Source organism: Alosa sapidissima, chromosome 19 (genome assembly GCF_018492685.1).
Source record: "Alosa sapidissima isolate fAloSap1 chromosome 19, fAloSap1.pri, whole genome shotgun sequence".
Taxonomy (NCBI): domain Eukaryota; kingdom Metazoa; phylum Chordata; class Actinopteri; order Clupeiformes; family Clupeidae; genus Alosa; species Alosa sapidissima.
In genome coordinates, this window is record NC_055975.1 from 10,602,260 (window position 1) to 10,618,135 (window position 15,876).

General features: G+C 47.4%; 1 protein-coding gene across 3 annotated transcripts in view; it reads right to left on the minus strand.

Annotated features, from left to right (window-relative positions):
- The window catches only part of LOC121693254 (protein eva-1 homolog A-like), a 37,014-nt gene that overhangs the window by 9,180 nt on the left and 11,958 nt on the right, over positions 1 to 15,876 (minus strand). For 2 of the 3 annotated variants that reach the window (XM_042072563.1, XM_042072562.1), the window contains exon 1: positions 9,135 to 9,831. The exons of the other annotated variant lie outside the window; for it this stretch is intronic. The gene's annotated coding sequence lies outside the window, so the exon portion shown is untranslated. Of the gene's footprint in view, positions 1 to 9,134; positions 9,832 to 15,876 lie in introns of those variants that run through there. 3 annotated transcript variants of the gene reach the window in all.

Here is a 15,876-nt window from a genome sequence, read left to right on the forward strand (position 1 = left end):
GTCAGGAGCGTGTGACCTGAGACAGAGCGTCTCCACAGAGATCTTGTGACCGTGACGACGAGGATGAGTAAAAGCTAAGCTCAGAGCGATGCCCTGTTACGAGATTAAGAGCAGCAGTCCATGCTGACCTCGTCTGTCGGAAACAATACGCCAGCAGAGAGAAATGCAGGCCAAACAACAAACCTCCACTTCCTCCGCACGATAACACTGGAGTCTTGGTTAGCCCACTACAATACACACACACATACACACACACATACACACACACACACTCAGAAACACTCGCAATCTCACAAAAACAGAGCACTCCATGCACACACAGATTCAAATACACAAGGAAACGGCACTTTTGTTATCTTGTATTTTTGGCTAACCAATGAGAAAGACACACTGGCCTCTACTTGCTGTGACACACTTGATTTATTTCCATTTCACTGCCCTGAGTCTGTCCACCTCAATCTCGTTCCACTCACAAAACACGGCTCTGAGATTATCCAGTCTCAGGAAAGAAAAAAGAATGGCAAACATCCTGTATAAACCCCCCCAAAACTACCACACACACACACACTCTCTCTCTCTCACACACACTCTCCTCTCACTCACACACACTTTTTCTCTCTCTCTCTCTCACACACACACACACACACACACACACACTCTCCTCTCTCTCTCTCTCTCTCTCTCTCTCTCTCTCTCTCTCTCTCTCTCTCTCTCTCTCTCACACACACACACACACACACACACAGCCACAGCCACACCACCACCACCACCGCCCTGCAGATTAGACATGGGAGCTGTATCCTGCATGCTAAGCTCCTGCATACTGGGAGAGTCACTGGCTGACAGCACACTCTGTCAAAATACCCCTTTAACAAACTCTGTGTTATGTTATTCAATGAAAATATGTTTTCAAATGCAGGTCGGCTTGTCTTTTGGAATACAGCATCCTTAACGATCATAGAGACCCTCACAGTGAGGGCTAACCACTGCAAATAAACAGCTCCAAATTTCAGACAGCTTGTTGTGTTTAGACAGTTGTGCAATTCTGGGAAAACCCATCACATGGTGAAATAAAAAATCCTTGATTTCTGCTCCATTTCAACCTTCTCTGGAGAAATTTCACCAACTGATACCATCCTAGCAACATCTTGGACACCGTCCCCTAGCAACATCCTGGATACCATCCCCGCAAAATCCTGGGTGTTGCTAGGATGGCATCAGAATCGTGTTGGTGAAATGTCATACTCTGGTCATGCAAGGGGCCAAACACAGTTCAATGGTTTGGATTCACATGGAGCACAGTGTGTTTACTAAGGACATCAATGATCAGATGAGGATTAGTAATGTCCAAGTGCAGAGAAATGTGATTGAAAATCCAGAAATACAAATATAGACCATCCACAGAGGTCATCTTCCAATATTTTTATCTTTTCATTATTTTTAAAAATAATATAATGCTATTATTTTGCAGCAAATCATATAATTTTATATTATTTGGTGCAAACCTCTTTTTTTGTGGACGTTAGACCATGTTATTTCTCGTTTGGAAAAATGCGGCCTAAAGGTAAAGTCAGAGGATGTCAGGAGCATGTCAGGCTGGTTTGATGGTGAGGAGCTGACTCTTCAACACACACACACACACACACACACACACTCTGTCTCCACCTGTTTCTCCTCTCTCTCTCTCTCTCTACCTGTTTCTCCTCTCTCTCTCTCACTCTCTGCCTGTTTCTCCTCTCTCTCTCTGCCTGTTTCTCCTCTCTCTCTCTCTCTCCACCTGTTTCTCCTCTCTCTCTCTCACTCTCTGCCTGTTTCTCCTCTCTCTCTCTCTGCCTGTTTCTCCTCTCTCTCTCTCTCTCTGCCTGTTTCTCCTCTCTCTCTCTCTCTCTCTCCACCTGTTTCTCCTCTCTCTCTCTCTCTCTCCACCTGTTTCTCCTCTCTCTCTCTCTCTCACTCTCTGCCTGTTTCTCCTCTCCCTGCTCCCAGTGTCAGGCTCTCCCTCCTCAAACATGCCAGGAATGCAGCACCTTGATCTGCATGTGGTGCATGGAGAGGGGGTAAGGGAGACATGGAGGAATGGGGGTAATAAGAAGAAGAGGGGAAAAAACTACAGAGGGCAACAGAGTAGACACACTGAGTCAGTCATTTCCTCCAGGCACAGCCAGACAGATAGACAGACAGGCACACACCCACTGTCTGTTCTGTTTTTTTTTTATACCTTAACCCAGACATAAGACAGACACAGAGAGAGAGGGAGAGAGAGAGAGAGAGAGAGAGAGAGAGAGAGAGAGAGAGAGAAGCAATGAGGGGCAAATGAGTAGAGGGTGGAGGGAGAGAAAAGGAGATAGGGGAGTCATAAGAGAACGAGTTCCAGAGACACTGAGCTCAAAGAGATGTAGCGAGCGATGGAGGAAAGAGCCAAATTCAGATAGACAGAGAAAAAAAGACATCAAGATAAAATGGCAGACAGGAAGAGATAGTGCAGGGACAAAGCGTGTGGAAGATAGAGTGAATGAGAAACAGAGAGAGAGAGAGAGAGAGAGAAAAACAGAGAGAGACAGTGACACAGTTTCCTCTCTTGGGCATCCCTGTTCAAACAGCAGCAGCGGTGGCAGTGGCAGCTAACATGTCCGTCTTCCCCTCTAGCATCACTAAACAAACACACAGGGAGTCTGGCTCATGCATGCATACACACACACACACTCACACTCGCACACACAATACCTCTCTGTCTTGCTTGCTCACACACATTCACACCCCCCCCCCCCCACCCACAAACACATACACAAACACACACAGCCTCTTCTCCTTCCTGACAGATCACATTCATAACACACCCAAACAAACAAACACATATCCAGAGTGGCGGCCCCCCTAGGCCCTTTCCAGGGGAGTGCCGTAGCGTAGCGTACTACGCTGCAGCAGAGCCACGCTTTGTGAAATAACACCCTCGCTGTGGGTGGACACAAGCTCCATCAAGCCCTTTAATGATATCATAACCCAAGTAGACATTAGTCAGAGAGGCAGTATAATCACTGAATGAGCACGGCTGAGTGAAGTCATGTCCGACTGTCTCCAACGCCTAGAGAGGCCTCTTTGATAGTCACGCCTAATGGTGACCAAATGTGGTCATCTCATGTCAGGATAATCAGGGAACTTTTGTCCAATCAGATCAAGGACGTCTCAATCAGTTTGTATATCTTGGCAATAAGATCCTTTTATCCATGTATCGACATACAGTAACTTCCCCCTTTGTGTTTAAGTTAAGCACGTATCGAGTTTTGTATGGGTGGTGAATGTGAAGTCTGCTATGTTCAAGACAGAAACTAGCAACATACAGTATGTTAATTACTCAATTTCAGGATGTGATGTGTGCTGTGCTAGAACACTGGGCTGTCTTTGAGACTCTAAACTCAGTCTCAGTCTCAGTCGGAGAGTTTTCCTGCTCTACAGTAAGTACTCCAAAAATGAGTAGCCTCCCATTGAATGAGATGACGCTGAACCTGAAGGGAGAAACACAACTATACTGCAATGCTCTTTATGTAAGAAACGCATGGGTGTGTTTCACACTGTGAACAACTCAACCACCAGCTCATTGAGTTCCTAGTGCACCTGTCCATAGCTGACGGAGAGGCAACAGTTTGAGCTTCTCTGTTTGAAAAGCACTGAACCTCATTTGGACATGTAGGATGCCAAAGAAAAAGCAAAATGTGATCATTTTAAATATTCATACAACAGTATCCCTAAACAATATACGGGTTTAATTTAAAAAGATCCTCAGAGGGGGCTATGCAGTTTGCTGGCTCTTAATAAAACAGAAGAAAAGAAAAGAAAGAAAAAACGTAAAACCCAAATGAAATGCAACGGACGATTAAACCCAGTACATCGCTGGACATGGAGAGAGCAGACCCAGGGATGACCCCAGCCCTGAAGGACAGGTCAGCGAGTGCAGGCGTCAGCTGAGTCTCTTCAGCGGGCCGGCGGGCCATGGTACACTGCTGGCAGACCTCGTAGCGCAGCAAGGATGTCTTGGGTGGTCGTGGAGGAGAAAGGAAAAAGGCCGGAGCTCTTTTAGTGTGAGTGCACCACGCTTCAGCGGCCTTGACGGAACTTCATCTTTGTGAAAGTGACACTTTCAGACCATCAAGTTCGCTAATAAAGACTGGGCTTTGTGAGGAGAGCAGCACAATGCCAAAAATGAGTCAGATTTTTTTTTTTTTTATCTGTGTTTCAAAAAAGTCAAAAAAGCTAACACACTGCACGACCTGATTGTAGCAACTTGTTGGACAAACTATACAACTATTAACTCAAATCCATCAGCACACCAAAGCAGCTACTAGTAGCCCACCCCTCCCCTCTCTCTCTATCTGCCTGCAAGCTCATTTCTCTTTAATTGCTGAACTTTCCCTCCCCTCTGGTAAAACTAGCATTGGGGAGTAGATCCATGAAAACATATTAGAGGAAAGCTTTTGGTATGCCCTGGTTTCCTTCCCCCCCCCGCCCCCCCCCCCCACGCACACACACAACCACCAACAACTCCCCTGCCACCACTGTAATGTGTGGTTACACACACACACACACGCACACACACACTGAAACCCCCTGCTTTCCCGAGCAAAATGGTATTTTAATGAGGGTATTGGGTTGGGGGATGGGGGTGTGTGTGGGTGCCCTCATAAAAGTGACCACATGCCCACCGCCGGGCCCCTGTGTTCTGCTTGAGTGTGATTCCTTCTGACACTGACCTTTCCCTAACACACACACACCAACCACCAGCTCCGGTGCTACATCTTCAGCTGATTAGTCTACTCGCTTGCCCCAGCCGACCAGCGCTGCCAAAGGTGCACTACACACACGCACACACAGAGAGAGAGAGAGAGAGAGGAGAGAGAGAAAGGGGGTAAGTGAAGTCACACACACACACACACACACACACACACACACACACACACACAGGAGCAAAGAAGGCGAAACCCAAACTACAAACATGGCAAAGTCTATCGTTTAGCACTGAGGACCTGTGGCCGGTTGCACAAAGCACCTTAAGTTAAGTTTTTCCCTTAAAATCTGATTTAAGGGTCCCTTAAAATAAAAACGGTTGCACAAACACCCTTACGTTTTCTCCTTAAGGTTTCCTTAACATGTTCCCTTAGTATTTAAGCGATTGTCCTTATCTTGTAACAAATCCCTTAAACTGTTGCACAAACGACCTTAGTAGTCTAACTAAGGGGAAAAACCTAAGGGACATCTGACTCTACCTTAACCATATTATTAACTGAATTGATGCTGATAAATGAAGTTTATTACTTGCTACCTGGATAATTTCCGCGAATATTATTAAGGTAAGATGAATGATAAGATCATTAAGCTTTAGGCCTACTGTGTTTGGTGGGTTAACTAACGTCATCGCGGCAAAGGCAGTTAGCTGTAGGCTACAGCTGTTGAACAATCTCCGTGGAAACTATAGAATGTTTGTGCCGGAAAATCCCTTTCAGTGCAGTAAATCCCTTGACATTTCTCCTTAACTAAGGAAACATTTTAAGGTATTCTGTGCAACACCCTTAAGTAAATCCCTTACCTAAGGAGAAATTAAGTTTTAAGGGTCATACTTAAGGGAAAAAACTTGAGGTGCTTTGTGCAACCGGCCACTGAAGGAGAGAGGGAGAGAGGAGAGAGAGAGGAGAGAGAAGAGAGGAGGAAAGAGGGGAGAGAGGAAGAGAAGGAGAGAGGAGGAGAAGAGGGGAGGAAAGTGAGGAGAGAGAGGAGGAGAAGGAGAGAGAGGAGGAGAAGGAGAGAGGAGAGAGAGGAGGAGAACGCAAACACAACTCAAGTAAGTCCAGCAGCTCAGCTGAAAGGAGCAACTCTTCATCTCAGCACTCCTGGTCCAGCAGCTGGATCACTACTCTGTCCACCCTGGACAAGCCCTGCCTCTGTGTGGCTCCTGCGTCCCTTTTCCACAGGCCAGTAGGTTGACCAATCCCAGCCCAGGGCTACCCAGCCTTGAACAAAGATCCCTCTGTGTCCCTGGTCACTGCCCCCTGGGCAGTGAGGTGAGGAGACAGAGAGCAGGGTGTGTGTGTGTGTGTGTGTGTGTGTGTGTGTGTGTGTGTGTGTGTGTGTGTGTGTGAGGTAGCCTCTGTGTCCCTGGTCACTGCCTCCTGTCTAATGGTAGCCCAGGGCGAGGTGAGGAGAGAGAAAGTAGGGTGTGTGTGTGTGTGTGTGTGTGTGTGTGTGTGTGTGTGTGTGTGTGTGGTGTGTGTGTGTGTGTGTGGTGTGTGTGTGTGTGTGGTGGTGGTGGGGTGGGGCTGGGGGCTGCAGAGGACGTGACACAAAGCTGCTGCTACATACACATGCGCACACCACACCACACACAGGCACTTACAGATTCGCACCAAGTAAGCATATGCAAAGGCAGAGAGATGCACTTAGTCACACAAAGATACACAATAGAGTAATATACACAACAGACCACACCCACCCAAAGGCACAAACACACTTATGCACACACTTGAACTCACTCATTCATACAAGCTTGTATACAAGAGGACAAATCCACTCACAGAAAAAGAAGCCACACACACACACATACACACAAACATACACATACACACCAAATGCCAGGAAGTAGTGGTTCACATCTGCTCTTTTTATCAGAGCCCCTCAGAAAAGGCACCAAGAGTAGGGAGAAAAACAGAGCGAGAGAGAGAGAGAGAGAGAGAGATATGGAGAAAGCTGAGAGAGAGAGAAGGAGAGAGAGAGAGAGAGAGTGTGTGACGGGGGATGGAGGAAAAATAAAAGGTAGAATGTGTTTATGAGAGAGACAAGTTCAGGAAGAGAGCCCTGGGAGAAGCGCTCCCTCCCATATGGATGACTGGCAGCTGGGTGAGTACAGCCCAAAACACACAGACAGAAGGTGAAACACACAACAAAGCTGTTCAGAGACACAAACTGAAGCTCTGCTGCGGGGGTGGGGGGGTGGGGTCAGGTGGACTAGTCTCCCACAGGATGCAGGAGAGTTTCACTCTAAGGAGAGCCTGTTATCAGCCACACAGGCCCAAATGCCTACTGATAGAAGGATCAGGACAGATGACATGATGGATATCACTGCATATGCCCCAGCATGTGGCTGTGTGTGTGTTTGCTTTTATGTATATACACACACACATATCATGCATGTGTGCGGTGTGCATGTGTGTGTGTGTGCGGTGTGCATGTGTGTGTGTGTGTGTGTGTGTGTGTGCATGTGTGTGTGTGTGTGTGTGTGTGCGTACTACACTGTACATCTGTGCTCCTCTGTGTATGTAGCTCTGGCCCCCTGGGGTTTTGTCCCTCCTGTCAGTTCTCCACAGAGCAGCACACAGGGAACGGGAACAGGAATGATTTAAGGGCACAGGGGGGCAAACACCTGAACTTTTTACACACTACACTATCTCTCATCTGTCCAAACACCCTGAACTTTTTACACACTACACTATCTCTCGTCTGTCCACGAGACAGACCCCCGCCCCCCAACATTCTCACAAAAAAAAAATCACTGGCAGCTGGCCTATCCCACCCCCCACAACCCCCTTCTGAGGGAATGTGACTAAAATTGACTCCCAGCGGGTCTCGGGAGACTTGACCCCCCCCCCCCCCCCCCACACACACACACACCTCCTTACACCCCACCCCTCCCCCAGCCCCCCTTCAGTAGACTTGCGTGAAGGCAAAAAGATCTCCATCTTAACATGAAGTGTTAGAGGAAGTCCTGATAGCTCTGCAGTGTGAGCAGACGAGCCCAGAGAAGAGCTCTCTCCCTCCCTCTCTCTCTCTCTCTCTCTCTCTCTCTCTCTCTCTCTCCCTCCCTCCCTCTCTCTCTCTCTCTCTCTCTCTCTCTCTCTCTCTCTCCCCTCCCTCCCTCTCTCTCTCTCTCTCCCTCTCTCTCGGAACCCCCCACCATGTTGTCATTACACGCACAAAACCACAGAGTTGAATGGCAGGGAAATTGGGGGGCGGGGGGGGTCCTGTCTTTTAAACTAACTCAGTAGGCGTGACGTGTCTGTGTCTGGTGAAACACACACACACACACACACACACACACACACACACACACATTTCCTTCCCTCACAGTTGTGAACAGTTAGCGGTCATCGCTTGTAGATAGATAGATAGATAGATAGATAGATAGATAGTCTCTCATGACAGAGGAACAGAACACTGGAATTCAGCATCTATTGTCTGTATGTTTGCAGTGTGGTTTCCCTGACCATTCATTTGGGTATAACTGATGCTAGTGACCAGGCTGAAGCCTTCTGTTTGACGTACACCATCAAACGCGTAATCTGTAATTCTCTCTTCACATTAAAAAAGATCATGAATGAAATGACCACACATTACAATAGACCCACACAGAACACTCAATCAGCTGAACTGAACTTGCTTAACATCATACCTACATGGAGATGCTGCATGACACAGACAACGAAGTTACCAACAGGAAAAAAGGGTATTATTATATTACACAAGGCTATTTTGTCCAAGCTAATCTACTTGGCGTCATAATCAAAAGCATCACTGTCATTCTGGGGCTGATTCAAACAGTTGACAATATCGTCTGACGGTGCAGGAGTATAGTATAAGTATAAGTATATATACTTTTTCGATCCCGTGAGGGAAATTTGGTCTCTGCATTTATCCCAATCCGTGAATTAGTGAAACACACTCAGCACACAGTGAACACACAGTGAGGTGAAGCACACACTAATCCCGGCGCAGTGAGCTGCCTGCAACAACAGCGGTGCTCGGGGAGCAGTGAGGGGTTAGGTGCCTTGCTCAAGGGCACTTCAGCCGTGCCTACTAGTCGGGGTTTGAACCAGCAACCCTCCGGTTACAAGTCCGAAGCGCCAACCAGTAGGCCACGGCTGGCCACAACAGGAGCAGCGCTTGGCCATCAGGCTGATTCACTGAACTGACTGAGCTCCCTGGGAACAACCTAAAGTCAATTTCTTAACCATGAATACCCTTATTGTAAAAATACAATCGCCGCTACAGTTGTTTACAAGTGAGAGCAGGGAAAACAAATCAGCCCTCGCACAGTACAGATTCCTGATGGGTGCTTGCTCGCTCACTCGCTGAAGTGAAAAGTTGAAACTTACACTTGGTCCTCGTCCTCACCTCTCCAGATGGTGAGCGACTGGGTTTGGAGCTGACAGCTCCACAGAAGAAGTAATCCACTCGGGCAATTCCAATTGAGTGACAGGGCGCTTTCAGCGGAGAGAGAAAAATTAAAAGCTAGAACGAAAAGATTCCCTCCTGATCCCCGATTGAAAAAACACAGATCTGGTCCTCGGAGAAGAGATAATAACACACACTCTCGCTGTTGAATCAACAGAGTGGTTCCCAGCGCTGAGACGGCAGGCGGCTATCCACGTTCGAGGGAGGGAGGGGGGGGTTAGTTGCAGCGGCACGGAGCGCGATCATGTCGACCCAACCTCAGGCAGCCTGTTTCGGGCTCAGCTGGCCCCGTGTGCGGCCGGTGGGGTCAAGCCACCGGGGCTGCAGGAATGTGACACAGAGAAGGAGGGAAGGAGAGACGCCGACTGCACGCACGCACACACACACACACACACACACACACACACACACAAAGCTCCACACACCGAGGAGCTGAGTGGAGTGTGTGGGAGCGAGTGGAGTGAGAAGCGAAGGGAAAGAAAACAACTAGTACACAAGCCGAGTGGAGAGAGATAAAGAGAGAGAGAGAGAGAGAGGAGGAGGAGAGAGAGGAGGGAGTGAGAGAGAGGCGAGGGGAAGTGAAGTGCACTGCTGACAGAGCGCACTGAGAGAGAGAGAGAGAGAGAGAGAGAGAGAGAGAGGGAGAGAGAGGGAGAGAGAGAGCGTGAGTGAGACAGAGAGACGGAGAGAGGGAGTGGAGTGAGTCAGATGGAGTATGAGGGGTTAGGGGAGGGGGGGCAGAGAGGGAGTGGAGTGTGTGTGTGTGTGTGTGTGTGTGTGTGTGTGTGTGTGTGTGTGTGTGTGTGTGTGTGTGTGTGTGTGTGTGTGTGTGGCGGGGGGGTGGGGGGGGTTGGGCAGCAGTGGTAGAAACACGACATGACATGGGAATTTCATTCAGCTCCGACTGGGAATTTGCTTGCTAACTTTCCTAGTAAATCTGCCCTCGGGCTGAGGGAAAACACACACACTAACATGCTCTCTCTCTCTCATACACACACTAACTCTCTCTCACTCTCTCTCTCTCACACACTCTCACACACACACACACACACACACACACACACACACACACACACACACACACACACACACACACACACACAGACACACTATAGCTCTCTCTATCTCTCAACAAAGACACCGACACACTCAAACAAAAATGGAAAGAGTAAAATGGAAGAGTATTTTCCCCACAGGCATCAAAAAACTAACACGGAACAACTGAAACTGAAGAACTCACTCAATATATACCATAGAATACACTACACCAGAACACACACACACACACACACACACACACACACACACGCACACACACACGCACGCACACACCAAACTGCAGTGCTCTCACCTTAGAAACAGCGACCTAAGAGAAGCCATAAAGGACATAAAAGTCAGCACCGACCCAGAGCAATTTTCCAACAGTCCTTTTAAAGCTACAAACTGGGCGCCCATGTGCGTCCATATGACCTTTTTTTTGTACTTTGCGGCCGCTCATTAAGTGCTGTTCCCAGTGCTTTTTATGGCCTCTTGAGGAGCCAGATAGGCAACAGCCAGACCGTGCCACGACCCTCCTCACCCTGCTCTCCTCTCCTCTCCTCTCCTCTCTCCTTCAGTCAGAGTGGCTGAAGCCAGATGCATCCAGGCAGAACACTTCACCTGGCCCCAGACGTCTGATTTTGGCTCTTTTGATCTTTCTCCCCAATCCGCCCGTCCTCTGTGTTTGGCAAAGAGGAGCACACGGTAGTGGTTGCGGCGGTAATTGAACGCCACCGCCATGATCAAAGGACTGATCAAAAGAGGTCTTGTTTCAATGGGCTGCTCTATTCTGCTGATCAACGTGACACAAGCAACAGATAAAAGCATCTCTCACACACACACACACACACACAATAACAGAACTCCTACGCTTGATCAACAGCATACCAGTAATACCATCAATATCAGTGAATACCTTCTCAGAACAGTATCTGAATAGCCACTTAGTTATCCCCCAAAACTACTGATCATATTATATATATATATTCCTTTCATCTAAACTATTGATTTAAGATAGCTTTTGGTCCATATCACACCATATCTGTATCATACAGAATTCTATCTGTCCATCTGGTACCCCAGTTTAACAATTTGGTGTTTGGAGGTCTTAAAGCACTGCTTTGATAGGACAGTGGATGGATGGATATTGGTATTCTGACCTAAACTCACTCTTCTTTTCAAATAAACATTCTCAACTAATAAGTGGATAATTTGTAGATGAAATACATCTGTAATCAATGTCCCTACAACAATCTAAGGAGTCTAGTCTCAATAGCATATTCTATTTTAAGACATTTCTTGTTGTACACAAAACAGCTCTTGCATTCTGATTATGTAAACTAGCAATTCAGGTTTGCTTCTTGAGCTACATAACCCCAGACACTGAGGTCATTACGTAACAGACAGTGCCATCATCCAAAGGCCAGTGAACCTTTCCCACCTCCAAAATAAAAACATTCACGTAAGACCACTTTTTTTTCAAAGAGAAAGAGAGAGAGTGATAACACTTTCATTTTCTAAAAGAGGGAGAGATAGTGAGAAATACTTTATGATGTGATCAGGAAAGACAGAGGAAACAGGAGGAAGAAAAAAAGATAGCGAGACAAAAGTAAAGGAGACAGAGAGATAGAGAGATAGATATAAAGAAGGAGAATGATAAGAGAGAAAACGTGAGACACAGCATGAGAGAAAAAAAAAGAGTTGGAGAGAGGCAGGAGTGGAGAAGGGTGTGAGGAACGAGGGAGAGAGAAAGTAGAGTGGAGAAGGGTGTAAGGAACGAGGGAGAGAGAGAGTGGAGTGGAGAGGAGTATAAGGAGCGCGGAGCAAGCAAGCGGGCCGAACGCAGTGCCGTGGCACACAGCAGATTGCCATAGCGACCGCGGCCCCGGCTCACTCATGGAGATCATTTGATTAGCAGGACGGTGCACAAACAAAGCCTTACGTAAGGCCTCCTTACGCATCTTCCCCATAATGAGCGGGGAATATATGCGGCCGCACTCACACTAAAAAGGTTCACATTGCAGCACAGTGTAAAGATGCTGAATGGATTCATATCAGCACACTGTATGAGTCACGGTGGAGCCACTTAGGGCTTTATGGTTACAGATCTAATCCTGGACGTTTGATGATGTCCTCTAATGCTTATTGACCAGACAGCAGGCATATTTAGATGAATTATTTCTGTTCTGAGTTTCATGAATGATCCATAGAGACGACATTAGATTAAAATAAGGAACACTATAGATACATTATGTGGAAATGCATGTCTGTTAGTAACTGTGTTTGTGTCTGTCTCTCGTTATGTACAGCATGTGTGTGTCTGTCTGGGTACAGTATGTCTATATTTGTGTGTGTCAGTGTGTGTGTGTATGTGTATGTGCATGTGTGTTTTTGTGTATATGAGAGTTTATGTCATTCTATCTGTGTGTGTGTGAGTGTGTGTGTGTGAGTGGGAGAGTAGATATCTGGATGTGCTGAGGAGGCAGAATCCCACGGCAGGAGCTCAGTCAGCTGTTGTGTGTCTGTGCCCTCCCTGCTGTGGGTCTGGCCACTGTCAACAAGGAAGGCAGCCCCCGAGACACACACACATACACATACATACACACACACACACACACACACACCAGAAGCATGACAAACAGCACCTGAGGGGACAAGAGCAACTTTTACTACTCACTTTCTCAACTTCGAACCCCTCAGCCTCAGCTCAGATCACCTTCCAGTGCCCTCTGTATTGCTACACTATAAAGCACAATGGAGTCACATTCAACACACACTGATTAGGAATTAATCAATATGGCACGAGTGAGAGTGGCGTTGGTAACAGATATCACCATGTCTGTGATTCAATTAATGAAATTCACTGATAATTACTGGTGTTATTACAAGGTATTGATGATACTATATGAAACATTATTGAGTTTTGTTTTCAAAGCTGGTTTAAATTAGATGTACTGGACTGGATGTTTCAGTTTACCTTGCGAGAGTGCATTCTCCAATACTAAACAAGCACTCCATTCACCTGGGAGAAAGCTTACCACTTTACCTCTATAACAATAGAGTTTTTGACGTTAGCATGGTTAGGGCCACGCCCCAGCAGAATTTCTTAAGGCTCATTTATGGCCTATGTAAGATATGGCTATGGATATGGATACAGGTGGATACTCAGTGCTCATTTTCTCTGTATTTTGCACAGTTTCTGCAAACTTTTCTGTAAGCAACGTTTGAAATGGATGTATCTATTCTCATACAGGCTTGAGCCCATCACTAACTGGTGAATGCTCACATTAGTTGCTCTTGAACGGAGCAATCTGCCACATTCCTATCTGTTAATGCATGGGGCTCTTCACACTTCAGTGCCCAGTAATATTCGCCTGGGCCAAGGGGGACAGAGGTGGACTTACGCTTAGCTTTGCTCAAGTCTGGGGAGATCCCTGCCTGATTTTTTCCACATGCCCTCGAAGGCTACAGAAAACACTGCCACCCATGAAAGAAATTACACAACCAGTTTAACGCTCAGTTTCAAACACAGATGGCATCAGTTATACACTCTGGGAATTACATTTTTGAGCGATTCACCGTAAGCCACCCATAATGAAATTTGGAAAGAAGAGCCTAGATACATGTGTGGCACTGTGATAGAGAAAGAGAGAGGAAGAAAGTGATAGAGAGAGACTGTGATAGAGAAACAGAGAGAGAGAGAAAGAAAACAGAGAGAGGTTTCAGGACGAGAACTGTCTAGCCTGGTATAACAAGAACAAAATTCACTGTGTGAATGGGGTCTGGCCTAAGAGGGGGCGAGAGAGAAAGAGAGAGAGAGAGAGGGAGACAGAGACAGAGAGAGAGAGAGAGAGAGAGAGAGAGAGAGAGAGAGGACAAGAACTGTCTAGCCTGGTATAACGAGAGCAGAATTCACTGTCTGAATGGGGTCTGGCCTACATCCACTGCAGACTGTTTCTAGTCACTGAATGCTAATGAGTGAGCAGCACTTGGAACCATTGGACCAGCCTTTGACCAATTAGCATTGACTACCACCGGACCGCTATACTTCTTACATTAAGTAACTGACAAGTAAGCTGATACAAAACCTGATACATTTTCCTAAACCCCCGTCGGCAATAAGGCAACAACGTATTTGCCCTCGATGAATAACTGTATTATTTTTGCTCCACTTCAGTTATTTCATGTACAAATACACTGAGTTCAGTTGTCTAATGGGTCAGGCTGGCAGCTGAACGAATACCAGTATTGCCACTTGATATTCCATATATGCTATGTGCTCTGTCTCCACCAAGCTACTGAATGGGAATCAGCTTAAACACAAGAGAATGTTTTAAAGGTTCATTTAAAAACTTTGCGAGAGTTCAGTGAGTGGTTTAATCGGCATTGTGAATACAGTTGGCTGTCACTCTATACGGGCACAGTCGGTCCCCTGTCCACTCTCCCATTCCACTGTGGACGCATTTCCACGTATGGCACGCGAGTCCCCTGAGTATTTTCTTGGAAACAAGAGCGACATCAACAGCCAGATGCCTCGGAGGGTGGCAGCTCTGTGGGAGGAGATGGCACTTAGCTGTCTGAGCGATCTGCACTCGAGCGTTTAGACGCTGTAATTACTCCCCTTCCTGCCGGCAGGCCATCATCTGGCCTCAGAAGAAATTCTAGTCATCTCCTCTTCCTCCAAGCCCTCCAACAACCTCCCACTCTAAACGGCCCTGTAACTGTTTGGGACGTTGGGTTTAGTCAGTGTGGAGGACATGGATGGACAGGTGCATTCCATGAGTGCCATACAGGTGTGTGTGTGTGTGTGTGTGTGTGTGTGTGTGTGTGTGTGTGTGTGTGTGTGTGCTACTGACATGCAGTAGCACGAGAGTCTTGGCTCAATGCTCTGGCAAAATGCTGAGGCTGTACCTGTAGCTGGTCAAATGTGTGCAAGGCTAGTTTCTGACAGCTCAAAAAGCACCCAACCAGTCAATACTTTGTCTCACAATTTCAAGTTTTATAAGCCCAAGTTATGGATATGATATACTAGTCCTATTACTTCCAGAATTGTGCCTATTTTGGAGTGTTCCTCAGTGGTGCATCAGCTGCAGCTGCAGTGTGCTGCTTGTTTTGATGCCCAGACCTCCCCTGACGCTCCAGCTCCTTGCCCCCGTGTGAAGCCTTCCCTCTGGGGGGGAAGCAGATGCACGCAGCCTGATATGACGTCCTCTCCTGGAGCCCTGCGGGTGTTTCCTCACATCCTCACGCTGCGTGATATCAAATCAGATGAGACCGCGTGATCAAACTCCCATCAGCCCCAGCTGACTGATGAGTGAACGAGTGGGCACGCTCCCTCCCGCGGCCTCCCACTACCCGGAGGGGGCGAGGAGGGCCTTCCTCACGTCGGCCCGCGTCAGACGAGACGAGGATGCAACGTCTCCGCTAACGTCGGACAGCGCGGGCATAAACCTGGAGCCCACATGGCAACCATCCCAAAATAGGAACTAGCTTTTCATATCGTACAGTTGCACCCTGCCATCCGTGGGCATCAGTGGCGTCCATTCCACAACGAGGAATGAGATGAGGCAGGACAGGATCACAAACACAGAAATGCCCACCACCACGTCCATGTTAAATCTATCG